The sequence below is a fragment of the Bubalus kerabau genome, chromosome 18 (genome assembly GCF_029407905.1).
Source record: "Bubalus kerabau isolate K-KA32 ecotype Philippines breed swamp buffalo chromosome 18, PCC_UOA_SB_1v2, whole genome shotgun sequence".
Lineage (NCBI taxonomy): Eukaryota > Metazoa > Chordata > Mammalia > Artiodactyla > Bovidae > Bubalus > Bubalus kerabau.
In genome coordinates this window covers 63,746,271-63,762,165 of record NC_073641.1, presented here as the reverse complement: position 1 = coordinate 63,762,165, position 15,895 = coordinate 63,746,271, and the positions used below count along the sequence as shown (strand labels likewise).

At 40.8% G+C, this 15,895-nt stretch overlaps 1 protein-coding gene across 1 annotated transcript in view; it reads right to left on the bottom strand.

The window, feature by feature from the left end:
* The window catches only part of CTNND2 (catenin delta 2), a 1,122,555-nt gene that overhangs the window by 512,791 nt on the left and 593,869 nt on the right, over nt 1-15,895 (bottom strand). The gene's annotated exons all lie outside the window — the stretch shown is intronic.

The window sequence follows — 15,895 nt, the reverse complement described above, 5'->3', positions numbered from 1 at the left end:
CCCCAATGACCTGAAACTGTATCCTCACATAAAGTCTTTTTCAGTATATGGCTTTTGCATGCAGCCACATCACAAAAATAGCCATTGGTGGTAAAATAAAATGACCTTGGTCAAAAGTCTAGAATACCATAAAAATAAAACATATTTAGAAAAAATGGTGAGACACGGTACCCGTGGAGCTCTGTTTAGGATGCTGTTGCCCAATGGCACCCCACTCCAGCACTCTTGCCTGGAAAATCCCAGGGATGGGGGAGCCTGGTGGGCTGCCGTCTATGGGGTCGCACAGAGTCGGACACGACTTAAGCAACTTAGCAGCAGCAGCAGCAGCCCTTGAATGCTATGGACAGTAACCAGTCCTTATTAATTTGGTTGGCAAGTGACCCTGCTTCTCCCAGAACTTTCTGCAGAACTGATTTCAACTTTTTGCCTTGTGGACTTTATAAGTGTTTGTGGTCTATTCCCAAATGAATATCACAGTATCTCCACCATGCAATAAGAATGTTTATTTGTTTCTTAGGCCACACATCTTCTATCCGCTTTAACTATTTTCATCAAAATGTAATTTTGCAGCTACTATACTATAATAATGCTTAATGGTATATGGTGGGCAGTTATAGGACCACAAAGCCCAAATGAGGAGACTGTGTGCATGGTGTCCAGTTCTTCAAGTCAGGCTCGAAGGCTAGACTCCCTTCAGCTCTGCTCCTATCAATACAGGACACTTTGGGCAAGTGACTTAAACTCTCAGGGCCTACATGGAGACATCTTGAGGCTTAAAGAAATCAGCTCATATCAAGCGCTTTCTGTATCAAGTGATCAGGGCCTGGCATGTCTTGAGTAACTATGCAACTGTTTCCTATTTTACTATATTGCTAAAATGGTCACTATAGTTTATAGATTATTTTGTTGTAGTTCAGTCACTAAGTCATGTCTGACTCTTTGTGACCTCGTGGACTGCAGCACCCCTGGCTTCCTTGTCTTTTACTCTCTCTTGGAGTTTGTTCAAGCTCATGTCCATTGAGTCAGTGATGCCATCCAACCATCTCATCCTCTGTCATCCCCTTCTCCTCTTGCCTTCAATCTTTCCCAGCATCAGAGTCTTTTCCAAGGAATCAGCACTTTGCATCAGGTGGCCAAAATACTGGAGCTTCAGCTTCAGCATCAGTCCTTCTAATGAATACTCAGGGTTGATTTCTTTTAGGATTGACTGGTTTGATAATGGCTTATTATAATTTATGTCATCTATTAGAATATGTTGCCGCCCACTGTGTGTGGGGGTGCGGGCAGTCAACACGGGGACAGATCGGGGGAAATGGGAACAGGAGACTTAGATAATACCCAGGAATAGTGGGACCATACCTAGGCTTTCAGTCACAACCAGTCGTGGAGAAAATGGTAAAACAGCATCACCACCAGCCCTTGGTAAGTGCTCACCACGGCTCTGGGCTTGCAGAACAGAGAGACGCAAGGCCAGCTCCCCATATCCTGGCAGTCTGCCTGGGGATGTGACAGTAAGGACACAGGGCAGGAAGGAACATTCACGAAGAGGTGTGTTCGGGGAGCTGTTGCACACAGGTCCATGGGACCTTGAGCATGTCCATCACTTACTCTGAGCCTGGTTTCTCTCTTTGTAAAATGGGGCTATTACTAGAAATTTCCCCATAGGGATCTTGTGACAGTTAAGTGTGTGATGTATGTAAGACCCATAAAATAGTGCTGAGAACATTTTGTTGTTGTTGTTCAGTTGTTAAGTCATGTCTGACTCTCTGCGACCCCATGAACTACAACACACCAGATTCCTCTGTCCTCCATGATCTTCTAGAGTTTGCTCAAATTCATGTCAACTGAGTCAGTGATGCCATCCAACTATCCCATCCTCTGCCGCCCTGTTCTCCTTTTGCCTTCAGCTGGGATCATAGGAGCCATTAAAAACAAAGTAAGCTAACATTATCACAAACAGGACAGAGGCTTGAGAGAGAACAACTCATAGAACTGAAAGTTCAATAAACCAACGTACAGAATTCCACTTGTCCACGTTCAGTTCAGTTCAGTTGCCCAGTCGTGTCCATGTTGGATGCCAATTAATATCATCACACAAATATGTTACAGGCTTTGCAGAATTTAAACTGTCTCATTTTTTTCCCCACACTAAACTGAGGAAGGAAAAAAGGCAGTCTGTGATTTCCAAAGAAAATGATTTGCTTTTTAAGCCTTAAGTTTTCCATTCACTCCCACACAGGAGGCCTCCCCTGACAACTGCTACTGTTCTCGCCATAGTAAAAACCTTAAAGACCGTTTGCTATTTTCAAAACCTTGGAAGAAAATGAACCACATCCAAATTGCTATTATTAATTTCCATTTAGTTTGAGGCAGGGGAAATTCACATTCCTAAGCTATTAATAAATCTGTTGTGTGTGATGACTGTCGAAATATCCAGGCAACTGATAACCTCAAAATGGTAAGACTCACTCGCTGTAGTCTGGATACATATGGCCCCAGAGTTTATCACAGAGGACCGCAACACTGATGGGTTTATGAGCTGGTCAGCTCGAGGGAAGCAAGGGCAATAAACAGGAGTTCTGTTTTGTCTTCAGTCCTCCAAAATACATACTCCAGTTTCTAGTAACCATAGAGTATTCGCCTTAGGCCTTCTCACTCTAAATGTACTAGCTACACAAAGCCAAGTTCTAACCTTGGGAAAGACACACTGGCCAGTTTCTCTTTTGGAAATGCTTTCATAGTTTTGGAGTTGACCATAGTTCAATTACAATAGACATATTATGTGTAAAATTCAATATGAGAAGGAGGAACTAATGGTGAATTATAATCTAGAAAATTCACACATTATATTTGTCTCTGTAGTCTGCTGGGAGACTTCTCATACATGTACTAGGTATTTTTCGAGATGCTACTCTAGTACACAAGAATTTTATAGTAGTTGAAGCAAAATTTCTGAATGCCAGCCACAATAGGCAACAAAGCACTGTAATACCTTTGTCTGTGGGCATTCCATAGATTGGAACACATAAACCACAACTGAAGATGACTGGGGATGCTATTAATCAGATGAATAATCAGATCTCTTATCATATTTTGAAATGCTTTCCAAACCATCAAAAATCGAGAAGTTTGCATGGTTAATTTGTTAAGTGTTTTATCGTTTTATATATGCTTATATTAATAATGTCCTTTGGTACTCATTGTAACTCACAGTGAGATCTTTGATTAACCCGAATGTTTTATTCAATGATCTTAAGGGTGAGCAGAAAGTTGCTGTATTTTGCAGTTTGATCATTCATAACTGATTTCTAAGGCAAGAGAGGTTTTGGGTTTTTTTTTGGTGTGTTTACTGGCAGAAGTGGTACCAATGTCAAGGTTCTCAGATTTTCAAGTTTCAGGCTTCAGCATTCAATATCTCGGAAATATGCCTACTGTTAGGGTCCTCTCAGTGGACAGACTGGCTTAATCTTGGGGATGCTATGCTATGCTATGCTAAGTCACTTCAGTCGTGTCCGACTCTGTGTGACCCCATAGACGGCAGCCCACCAGGCTTCCCCATCCCTGGGATTCTCCAGGCAAGAACACTGGAGTGGGTTGCCATTTCCTTCTCCAAATCTTGGGGATACTGCCAGGCAAAAGGAAAGGTCAAGCTTGTGTGTCCGTAGCTTCCTGGGATTGGGTGGTCTTGTGCGTGTGTGTGAACATGCATATGTGTGCGGGTGCATCTCGTCTTTCCTCTAAAGCACTCTGATCTGCTCACAGCTTTCCTTCCACCTGCTTTTCTGTCATTAACTGTGTGGTCTATTATAGACACATCAAACCCTGGTTAATGGGTTTGACTAGAATTGATATAATTTTATTAGTAAAAGTGAAGCTAACATCCCTTAGATATTTAAGGAAAATTTATGCAAATTACCATTGCCTGTTTTATAGAAAAGACAAAACTGAAATTTTGGTTTTGTGACATTGAATACCAACAGATAATCTGTGAAAATAAAGCTCAATGTTATTGTCTTCATAGAGCATAAGACAAGTAATATTCATGAACATCTCTCATTGTATTATAGATCCTTACTTCCTTATGATCAGAGGCAAGTTTCTTTAAACAACTTGAAGGTTCTGTTCACATGTTTAATGTTCATAACATTAAATCAGAACAAATGTTCATAGTAGTTTATGTATAATTTCAAAAAACTAGAAAAAACCAAATGTCCCACAATATGTGAGGTGTTAAACAAGGTGATGCATCCATACCAAGGAGATGTATGTAGCAAGAAAAAGGAAACCTACTATTGATTATGCAACAAACAACAACTTAGATCTCAAGTGCATTATGCTGAGGGAAAAAGATAAATTAACATTCTTGAAATAACAAAATTACAGAAGTGGAGAACAGAGCAGCAGCTATCAGGGCTTTGGGAGGATGAATGTGGGAATGGCTACAACAGGGGTGGCAGGAGGAGGCCTTGTGGCAATGAGACAGTCCTGAATCGTCTGTGGCTGTGGTTACAGTAGCTACTTAGGTAATACAATTACATAGAACCAAACTCTAGTCAAGGCTATGGTTTTTCTAGTGGTCATGTATGGATGTGAGAGTTGGACTGTGGAGAAAGCTGAGCACCGAAGAACTGATGCTTTTGCACTGTGGTGCTGGAGAAGACTCTTGAGAGTCCATTGGACTGCAAGGAGATCCAACCAGTCCATTCTAAAGGAGATCAGTCCTGGGTGTTCATTGGAAGGACTGATGCTGAAGCTTAAACTCCAGTACTTTGGCCACCTCACGTGAAGAGTTGACTCATTGGAAAAGAGCCTGATGCTGAGAGGGATTGGGAGCAGGAGGAGAAGGGAACGACAGAGGATGAGATGGCTGGATGGCATCACCGACTTGATGCACATGAGTTTGGGTGAACTCCGGGAGTTGGTGATGGACAGAGAGGCCTGGTGTGCTGTGATTCATGGGGTCACAAAGAGTCGGACATGACTGAGCAACTGAACTGAACTGAATTGAACTGAAACACACTTAAAACTCAGTATTCAAAAAACAAAGATCATGGCATTCAGTCCCATCACTCCATGGCACACAGATGGGGAAAAAGAGGAAATAGTGACAGCTTTTAATTTGGGGGCTTCAAAATCACCATGGATGGTGACTGCAGCCACAAAATTAAAAGATGCTTGCTTCTTGGAAGAAAAACTATGACAAACCTAGACAGTGTATTAAAAAGCAGAACTATCATTTTGCCAACAAAGGTCTATATAGTGAAAGCTATGGTTTTTCCAGTGGTCATGTACAGATGTGAGAGCTGGACCACAAAGAAGGCTGAGCATCAAAAGTATTGTGCTGGAGAAGACTCTTGAGAGTCCCTTGAACTGCAAGGAGATCCAACCAGTTCATCCTAAAGGAAATAAACCCTGAATGTTCATTGGAAGGACTGATGCTGAATCTGAAGCTCCAATACTTTGGCCACCTGATGTGAAGAGCTGACTCACTGGAAAAGACCCTGATGCTGGGAAAGGTTGAAAGCAGAAAGAGGGGGCAACAGAGGATGAGACGGTTGGATGGCATCACCAACTCAATGGGCATGAGTTTGAGCAAGCTCTGGGAGATGGTGATGGACAGGAAAGCCTGACGTGCTGCAGTTCATGGGGTTGCAAAGAGTTGGACATGACTTAGCGACTGAGCAACAACAGAATACACAGGCATAAATGAGTGCATGAAAAACTGGGGAAATCTGTGCAAGGTACCAATGTCAATTTCCTGATGCTACTGTACTACATAGCCATGCACAATGCTGCCACTGGCGGGAACTGGGAGTACTCAAGTACACTTCTCTGTGGATCCTATTTTGTGGCTTCCTACGAATCTATCAGTTCAGTTCAGGTCAGTCACTCAGTCATGTCTGACTCTTTGTGACCCTATGAACTATGAATCTATAATCATCTCAAAGTAAAAAAGTAGAAAACAATTCAGCGGGGTTAGGTTTGGCTTCACTTTAGTTCTTTGCCCTGAACTGATTTTTCTATATGCAATTAGTTACTCAATTATCCTCATGTAATACATAAGATTTAAAACAAGATTGAGAATAGTGGAGTAAAGAGGAAGCAGAAACAATGACACCAGTGTCCACTTGTGAATATCCATTTTTGTTCTTCATCGTTGGCAAGCAGAGCTCAGGTGACCCTACCCTGGGCTCATTTCTGCTTTGTTCTGTAAATGACGTCATTATCCTTGGAGCAAAATATACCAATCAGACTGCCCACTGCCAATCTGATGCAAGGAACTGTGCTGCTTCTCAATGAAAACGTATCCATCGTATGTGTTTTCTGCTCATCAGGCCCCCATACCCACTTCCAATGCCATGTTTTCTATTCTTTCTATTTTTACTTTTTATTTAAATTCTTCCCTATACTTTAAATTTTGATATAAAATAAAGACACCATTTTAATTTAAATAAAACTAGTTTGTGTGTGTCTGTGTGTGTTAGTCGCTCAGTCGTGTCTGACTCTTTGTGACCCCATGGACTGTAGCCCGCCCAGGGTCCTTATTAAAGGCACAGTCATCAATCATATGAATATACTTATGAAATTGGAGGTATTACTGTATTGTTTGAAGGTTTCTGGTGAATTTGCATTATTTTTGCTGCTAAAAAATTGTGCAATGACTTATCCATTGCCTAGATTTAAAAAAAAAATTGCAAACTCTTTAGTTTGGAATACTTAGTTTGGTTTAGAATACAAATAAATAGTTTAGAATACAAAGTTCTTCATTATCTAGTATTGCTCTGCATCTATTATTTCTATCTCTTCCTATATGAGGAAAAGTAAAAATAGTATTTTGGCTTACAATACTAGAGCAAAGAATGCATCCTAATGCATTCTACCTGAGTCTAAGAGCTCTCAAATGATATAATTCGCTGGCTCTCTGGAAGCAGGTTCATTAAAGTTAGGCTTTCATGTGGCAGACATGCTCCTCATCTCCTGCTAATTCACAGGGAAGCTACCACGGGGCCAGTTAGACTTCGACAACCCCCACCTCCCATCCTGACTCAATGGAAAATGGTCTTCTTGATTACATCTGGCAGTTTCTTTCTATATTTATTACAGTGGGGAAAAATCATACGTTAAAAAATCATTTTCAAACATTTAATATCAGATATTTTAAACTGAAAATCTAGATCAACCTCTCTATACTTTCTTTTATTTTACCATTGCATGGCAGCTGTATTTGTCCTGATCTCTTCTTTTAAAAAAAAATAATTTATTTATTTAAATTGAAGGCTAATTACTCTACAATACTGTAGTGGTTTTTGCCATACATTGACATGAACCAGCCATGGGTATACATGTGTCCCTCATCCTGAACCCCCCTCCCACCTTCTTCCCCATCCCATCACTCAGTGTCGTCCCAATGCATTGGCTTTGAGTGCCCTGTTTCATGCATTGAACTTGGACTTGTCATTACCATTACCATATGGTAATATACATGTTTCAATGCTATTTTCTCAAATCATCCCACCTCCCTTTTAAGAAAGAATGAGGATTTGAATCCGAGGTGCTATATTCATACATAGTCATGTCCGACTTTGCCACCCAGGGACTGTAGTCTGTAGTCTCCTCTGTCCATAAGATTTTTCAGGCAAGAATACTGAAGTAGGTTGCTATTTCCTCCTCCAGGGGATCTTTCGGACACACTGTATCTCCTGCATTGCAGGCAAATTCTTTACAGCTGAGCCATCAGGGAATGCAAGGTGTCACTAACAATTGTACTGCCTGTCAAATGTATAACTGTTTAAATGTATCAAAAGTAATAAACGTTATATGGCAGCTGGGATGGGAGGGGAGTTTTGGGGGAAAATGGATACCTGCATAGGTTTGGCTGCAATCCTTCCCCATTCACCTGAAACGATCACAACACTGTTGTTCATCAGTTATACCTCAATACAAAATAAAAAGTTTTTTTTTAAAGCAACAAATCAAAATATCTATTAACGTTCTTAATAATTTAAAGCATTTCTTTCCCCAAATTGTTTTCAAAATCCTTAGCCTCTACCTATCCATTCTCCATTTGCGAATGTCTCTTGAAACTTGTTTTTTGTTCTCTCTCTAACCTGGAAGATGGAAGGATGTCCTCCAGTGGACAGAGACACTCCCCTTAACCAAAGTTTGGTTTGGCTCTTCTGAGATCTGTTTGACTAGGCTCAATCTTGGGTTCTCATGCCTTTCCCTGTAGAGTCCAGTTCTAAAAAGAATCTGGCTAACTTGGGGCAACCAGAATTCCCCACTCTCGATATCTAATCACCGTTGATATCTGATCAGGCTTCTTATCCTCCACCATCATCCACCCCCAGGTGATGTCTGATCACTGGCCAGTGGTCAGCCAGAATGCTGTTAGCTCTGTTCAGCCAGAATTCCTCCCTTCCTCCTGATGCTTCCTTTTAGTGACTTTCTATCCACTGACCCCCATCCTGTTCCTCTGAGCCCAATCTCTCCCCTCTATGACAAACCCCATCCTGGTAGCTTCCCTTGCATAAAGTCTTACTGTTCCTTAGCAAGAATCATTGAATAATTTTTTTCCTATAACACCATCACAAATTCCCTCTGCCCAAAGTTGCTGTGTAACACTGGAAGCTCAATCTGGTGCTCTGTGACAACCTAGAGGGGTTGGGTGGGGTGGGAGGTGGGAGGGAGGTTCAAGAGGGAAGGGACATATGTATCGCCATGGCTGATTTGTGTTGTTGCATGGCAGAAACCAACACAACATTGTAAAGCAATTGTTCTTCAATTAAAAATAAATTTAAAAATATTCCCTCTGCCCAAGAGGAAAGTGGAAGAAGTCACATCCACTCTATAATGTAAGTCTCCTCCCACGTGCTGAGATTACATTATCAGGACCAGCTTCGTGTGCCTGAGACCTATGCAGTTGTAACTGGCCTCACGCTCAGAGGATCCCAGGCTTGATTTAACTCTACTGCTGACACCTTAGAACTGCCAATAATCTGTCTTTGAACGTGTATCTTGCAAGTGAAATCCAACAGAACAATGAAACACATTCATGAGTGGAGTCCTCTATTTCCTGCTGCCTCCTTCACACACTGCGTTTATAGTATGTGAATACTGCAGTCTGGCCCTCCTGGGCTCATGGTAGGCTGTGGAAGACCGAAGGCAAGTACAAAGTAAATGCCTTACATTTATAACCAAGTCAGCAAGAGTGTGACAGCCCCCTGCTCCCTCTGCACCAGAACTTGCTTTGATTCAAGAAGGCCATGATGTTTTAAGAAGTACAGATGATCAAGGAAACTCATCACAGAGGAACCCTTTCTTACTCGTGTTATTCACCCAAGGTAAACCAACTATTTATGCTGAAAATGATGACCTAAAAAGAAAGGGAAGTTATGCAAACCCACAGTACTATTTCCTTCCAGTCCTTCCTCAGTCTTTAGTTAAAAGAACATTAGTAGAATACACTTCAGTTAAAATAATTTGGTAGAATACACTTTAGTTAAAAGAACATTGGTAGAATACACACAAATTGAGAAGTGAAACAATGACAGCTGAGGTAGATTTGTGCAGTGTTTCCACTGTTTTGGTAAGAATGAAATACATATGTATGTAGAGACCATAAAATATGAACTGTGCAATTTCTGTGATTCTGAATACAAGTTAGATGTGTTTATATTGACATTTGCAATGATTCTGTGGTTGCACAATACACAGATAAATGGTAAAGTCCATGTAAATAATTTGAAATTTTAGTTTTTCTTTATTTAGAATGACATTAAATAATAAATAAAAAACATGAAGACAAGTCAAGAGAGACCATGGAAGAAAGAAAAAGGCTTGAGCATCTCTTTAGTACTTTAAATGGTATTTCCATTCCTGCTTTTTGGACAAAAAGCTTGAAACATTCATTTGGCGCTGGGCAATGCAGATTACACAGCCAGCTCCAAACATGAGCTATCAGCTGCTGTTGTGGGATTAAATGACAATGTATGTGAAAATCCCAGGCACAAAGAGAAAATCAACCAGTTACCTCTGGAGACCTCAGATGGTAAAGAATCTACCTGCAATGCTGGAGACCCAGATTCAATCCCTGGGTCGGGAAGATCTCCTGGAGAAGGGAATGACAACCCATTCCAGTATGCTTTTTATTTAAAAAAATTTAAAAGACTTCAATATGAAATATAAAAGATAGGAATACATTTAAAATGTGTGTAGATTCATGGTAATATTTCGCAAATAATTGATTTTATTTTGAGTTATGTTTGTCTAAGCATTTGTCTTCCAGGTTTTTCATTCACAGTATTTTATACTTTATTTTTCCCTTGTGGACTTTTCTCCTCCTTTGGAATTGCACAGTCTTTTTTTTTTCCCCTACTAGTATTTCTTCCTCCATAAGAGAGGCATCGGATTTCAGATACTAAGAGGCATGTTTGTACCTATGCTTGTAGTGCTGTGTGCTCTTGGCATATTGTCACATTCTTGCCTAGAGAATACCATGGACAGAGGAGCCTGGCAGGCTATAGTCGATGGGGTCGCAAAGAGTCGGACACCATTGAGTGGCTTTCACACTCATTTCCCACTCCACCCACCTGCTCTCTCCTACTTTTCATTCCTGTCGCATTTTTCTTGCTCCAATCAATTACTCTCTATGTCACTGAAATCAACATCCTAAAGCAGAAACTAGATTATGGCAATCCCTTATTCCAATATATTCTGTGATTGCCCACTGTCTGTGAGATCAAAGCCCAAGCTACTTTGCAGAGCACGCTCTGCCTGCAAAGGCCCCCGACCCACCTTGAGGAGCTAGCCTCAGCTGACTGCTTTAGATATCCAAGCTGATCTAGGTTCTGCATCCTTAGAGACCCCAGAGCACACTGATCACTTATCAAAACATGCTATGGTGATCTGTTTTTACATTTGTCTTTGCCAGACTGTCAGCTCCTCATCTCTCTATTTCATTCTCATCTCATCTGTATAACATTCTCATCTCTGCATTTCTGAATAGGAAGTTCTGGGACCAGCACTCGTTAAAATTTGTTCACAATTGGAGATCAGCACAGTTAGTAAAAGCAGGATGTTCACTTCATATTCTAAATGCACCCTTTATTTCCCCGAATTTTGTCTTCCTTCAAATTGCACTGTGAAAACACAGGAACTCTACCACTTTTGTTATACTTCTGTCATAAAGCATTGCTGGAATAAGTAAGTAACTTACTGAGTGGATGTTGTGACTTGTACAACCTCAACTGGAATAAAAACATTCACTAATCAGCTGCTAAGCTATCAGTGGCCCCATATAGTTAATAAAAACACATATTATCAAATGTTGCACCATGACAAATCCTCTTATAAAAACAACAAAACATTTATTACATTTTATATACCTAAATTTACATATAACCTTTTTTTTTTTCCCTTAAACTCAGTATATATCTTGATTCAAGGGAAAGTCACAGTGGGCAAAATGCTTCCTCTTTGAGGTAGGGGATCATTGGAAAAGACCCTGATGCTGGGAAAGATTAAAGGCAGGAGGAAAAGGGGTCAACAGAGGGTGAGATGGTTGGATGGCATCACTGACTCAATGAACATGAGTTTGAGCAAACTCCAGGAGATAGTGAAGGACAGAGAAGCCTGGTGTGCTGCAGTCCATGGGGTTGCAGAGAGTCAGACATAACTGGGTGACTGAAGAACAATAATGGGGTACGGGGGTCAAGGTGATGTCCACACACATGAGGAAAACGCATCCTTTCCCAGACGTACTACTTTTTCACACCACTCTGTAACAATCTCTCTTTTTGAAAATGGTTAGATTCCACTTATCCTACAGACTTGAACAAACTAATTTTCCTCTCCCTAATTAAGCCCATTGCCATATTTCATTCACTCAAGCTTCCTATTAAATGAAACATTATTTTCACTTATAAATGTTCCATGATGTGTTCCTAGTGGTTGCTAATTGGGGACAATTACATGAGGATCAATCAGAACTCATCAGTGGCCACTCTCATTAGCACATCCCTGTTCTGCTTCGGATGCCTCCATGTTGAAGGCAATAGGGCAAATCAGGGCCCCAGAGGGAGCCTTGATGCAGCAGCTCAGGAAATTCACAGGCAATGAGGGCATCCTTCATTTTTAATTTGTTGGTTTATTCTGGCTGGAGGGGAACTGACAAAATCTTCATCACCTAATGTGCTTAATGGTCTAACTGAAATGAGTTGGTGGTGTTGGTTTAGTTCTTATTGGGCCCATTTCCAACTCATACAAACTCCCAATAAATTACCCTAATGAGTCCTTCTCACAGAACACGTACCATTAGACCTCAGTATTTTGTATGGATTTAAAAGCACCGAAAAAGTGAGACAGAGTCTGCAGAAAGTCAGTTATCACACCTCTCAAAGTGTAGGTCATTATCAACCCAGGGGGCTTCCCTGGCTGCTCAGATGGTAAATAACCTGCCTGCAATGAGGGAGACCTGGGTTCGATCCCTGGGGTAGGAAGGTCCCTTGGGGAAGGAAACGGCTACCCACTCCAGTATTCTGGCCTGGAGAATCTCATGGACTGAGGTCCATGGGGTCACAAAGAGTCAGACACGACTGAGCGACTGTCAGTTCCTTCCTTCCAACCTAGGAGAAAACGCTACCCCAACTGGAGGAAAGAGTGTTTTCACTTTCTTTTCTTGTTGAATGAGATGTCCAGGAGAAGGAACATAATTTTTGTTTCATTTTACTTGTTATTGGTGGGGTTGAACTGCATTTCTACTACTGGAAAGTAAAGTCACATTTACTTTACTGTCATGAGTTAATATTAAAAAAAAAAATATATATATATATATATATATATATATACACACACACACACACACACATGAAAAGGAAGAAAATGCTGGAATGGAGCATAAAATAGAACAAATTGATTCCTCCAGAGTCAGGGAAGATATACTTCTCTTGCTTTATTGTATAAGTGGTTAATGGTTTAAAAATAATACCTAGAGGGGTTATGCTAAATTAAATAAGTCAGATAAAGACAAATACTGTATGATTTCACTTATATGTGAAATCTACAAAACAAATGAAAACACATAACTGAACAGAAATGAAGTCATAGATACAGAGAACACACAGGTGGTTCCCCAGGGGAGGGCAGTGGGGAAGGAGAGAAACAATAAGGGAGAACAAGAGCTACAAACTTCCAGTTATAAGACAACTGAGTCACACCGTGCCAGGAATATAGTCAATCATCATGAAATATTTCTGTGTAGCTGCAGATAGTAACGAGACTTACTGTGATGACCGTTTTGAAATGTATATATCGAATACCTATGTTGCATACCAGGAACAAGCAATGTGCTGTTACTCAAACATACTTCAGAAACAAAGAAGCAAACTCATGTATACCTGTGGCGGATTCATTTTGATATTTGGCAAAACTAATACAGTTATGTAAAGTTTAAAAATAAAATAAAATTAAAAAAAAAAAAAAGAAGCAAACTCATAGAAAAAGAGACAGGATTTGTGGTCATCAGAGATGGTAGCGTGGGAATGTATGAAGAATGTGAGAGCTGGACCATAAAGAAGACTGAGCACTGAAGAATTGATGCTTTTGAACAGTGGTTGTTGGAGCAGGCTCTTGAGAGTCCCTTGGACTGCAAGGAGATCCAACCAGTCCATCCTAAAGGGAATCAATCCTGAATATTCATAGGAAGGACTGATGCTGAAACTCCAATACTTTGGCCACCTGACGTGAAGAACTGACTCATTAGAAAAGACCCTGATGCTGGGAAAGATTGAAGGGAGGAGGAAAAGGGGATGACAGAGCATGAGATGGTTGGATAGCTTCACTGACTCAATGGATATGAGTATGAGCAAACTCTGGGAGATAGTGAATGGCAGGGAAGTCTGGCATGCTGCAGTCCATGGGGTTACAAAGAGTCAAGATGTGACTAAGTGACTGAACAACAGTGTGGGGAAGGGAGCTGGTATGAAGGTGGTCAAAACGTACAAACCTACAGTTAAAAGATAATAATGAAGGATGTAAGGTACAATATGATAAATATAATCAGAAATCAGCACAACATGTAAAGCAATTTTCCAATAAGTACAAACTAGAAAAAAAAAAAATCAAAGAGCTAAATGATATAGCTGTTGTCAAGGCAGTAAAACCTGAGTTCTTATCACAAGGAAAAAAAATGTTTGTTTTTTTTTACTATTTTCTTAATTTTGCATCTAGATGAGATGATAAGATATTCACTATATATATTGTTGTTTAGTCACTAAGTCATATCCAACTCTTTTGCAACCCCAAAACTGTAGTCCACCAAGCTCTTCGGTCTATGGGATTTCCCAAGCAAGAACACTGGAGTGGGTTGGCATTTCCTCTTCCAGGGGATTTTCCCACCCTAGGGATCGAATCCGTGTCTCCTGCCTCTCCTGAACTGCAGGCGGGTTCTTAACCACTGAAGCCATCAGGGAAGCCCAGCCAGTTAAACTAGAGACACTTATGTCAGGAAAGTGAGGGATAAAGTTAGCTGCAAATTCTTGCCACTGCATGACTTTACTCTCCCCATCCCCTTGAATCTGAACTGCTCATGACTTGCTGCTGCTGCTGCTGCTGCTGCTGCTAAGTCACTTCAGTCATGACCCCATAGACAGCAGCCCACCAGGCTCCGCCATCCCTGGGATTCTCCAGGCAAGAACACTGGAGTGGGTTTCTTAGATCACTGAAATGCAGCAGAAATCATAATTGTACCCTCATAAGTTCTTAGGGCTGGGCCTTCAGAAATATACAATTGTAGATCCCTTCATGACAGAACACTGCTTTTGGAAACAAGACACTGTATGAGAGGTCTGACTACCTCACGACAGCCAAGTTGCGAAGGAAGCCCAGGCTAGCCACATGGCAAGAGAAGGGGCACGTGGAGGTGGGCACATGAAGGTCTTCCTGACCTTCCTTTTGTGCCCAGCCTCACTTAATGGTAACATGCAAGAGAAGAACTACCCAGATGCACCTTGCCTGGATTCTTCATCCACAGGATCTTGGGCAGGTAAAACAGGTTTGATGTTAAAGCCACCAGGGTTTGGGCTGGTTTATTAAAAGTAACTGATCATGAAAACACGTGTATAGCACAGAACGCAGCACTTCTTGGAAGCTGGAAATGGAACTAATGACTGACTTTGAAATTTTCAAGGGAAAATGTATTTCTGTGTTGCCTTTTTTTTTTAATCTGTTAAACACTGTATTTTTTTATTGGAGTATAATTGCTTTATAATGACCATTGTTTTTCAGCCTTCAGGCTAAGATAAAAAAATAGTATGAGAGCTTCCCTGGTGGCTCATTGGTAAAGAATCTTCCTGCCAATTCAGGAGACATGGGTTCAATCCCTGGATTGGGAAGATCTCCTGGAGAAGGAAATGGCAATCTGCTCTAGTATTCTTTTATGAAAAATGCCACAGAGGAGCCTGGAGGGCTACAGTTTATGGGTCACAAAAGAGTCAGATATGACTGAGCGACTGAGGGACTGAGCACACAATTGCTTGACTGTGTCATGTTAGTTCCTGCTATACAACAAAGTGAATCAGCTACATGTATACATATATACCCTCCCTCTTGAGCTCTGCCCCCATGCCACCCCCTGCATTTTGTTGCGAAGAGAAAAATACTTGCAGAAATAGGGGGCTAAACATTAACTATCTGCTTCACTGTATCCTGAGTAAATGAAACATCTACTTTATTTAAATTTACAATGAATTCAAGTGAATACACACGAGATTTGCTCAATACAATATGCTTCTGGGGTTGAGATTTTAAAAAAAATGTAAAATACTTAAGGCCTATTACACTAAGTAAAAATACTGTTTGAAATGGAAATGATGTATAAAATTATAATTGGATAGTGGAT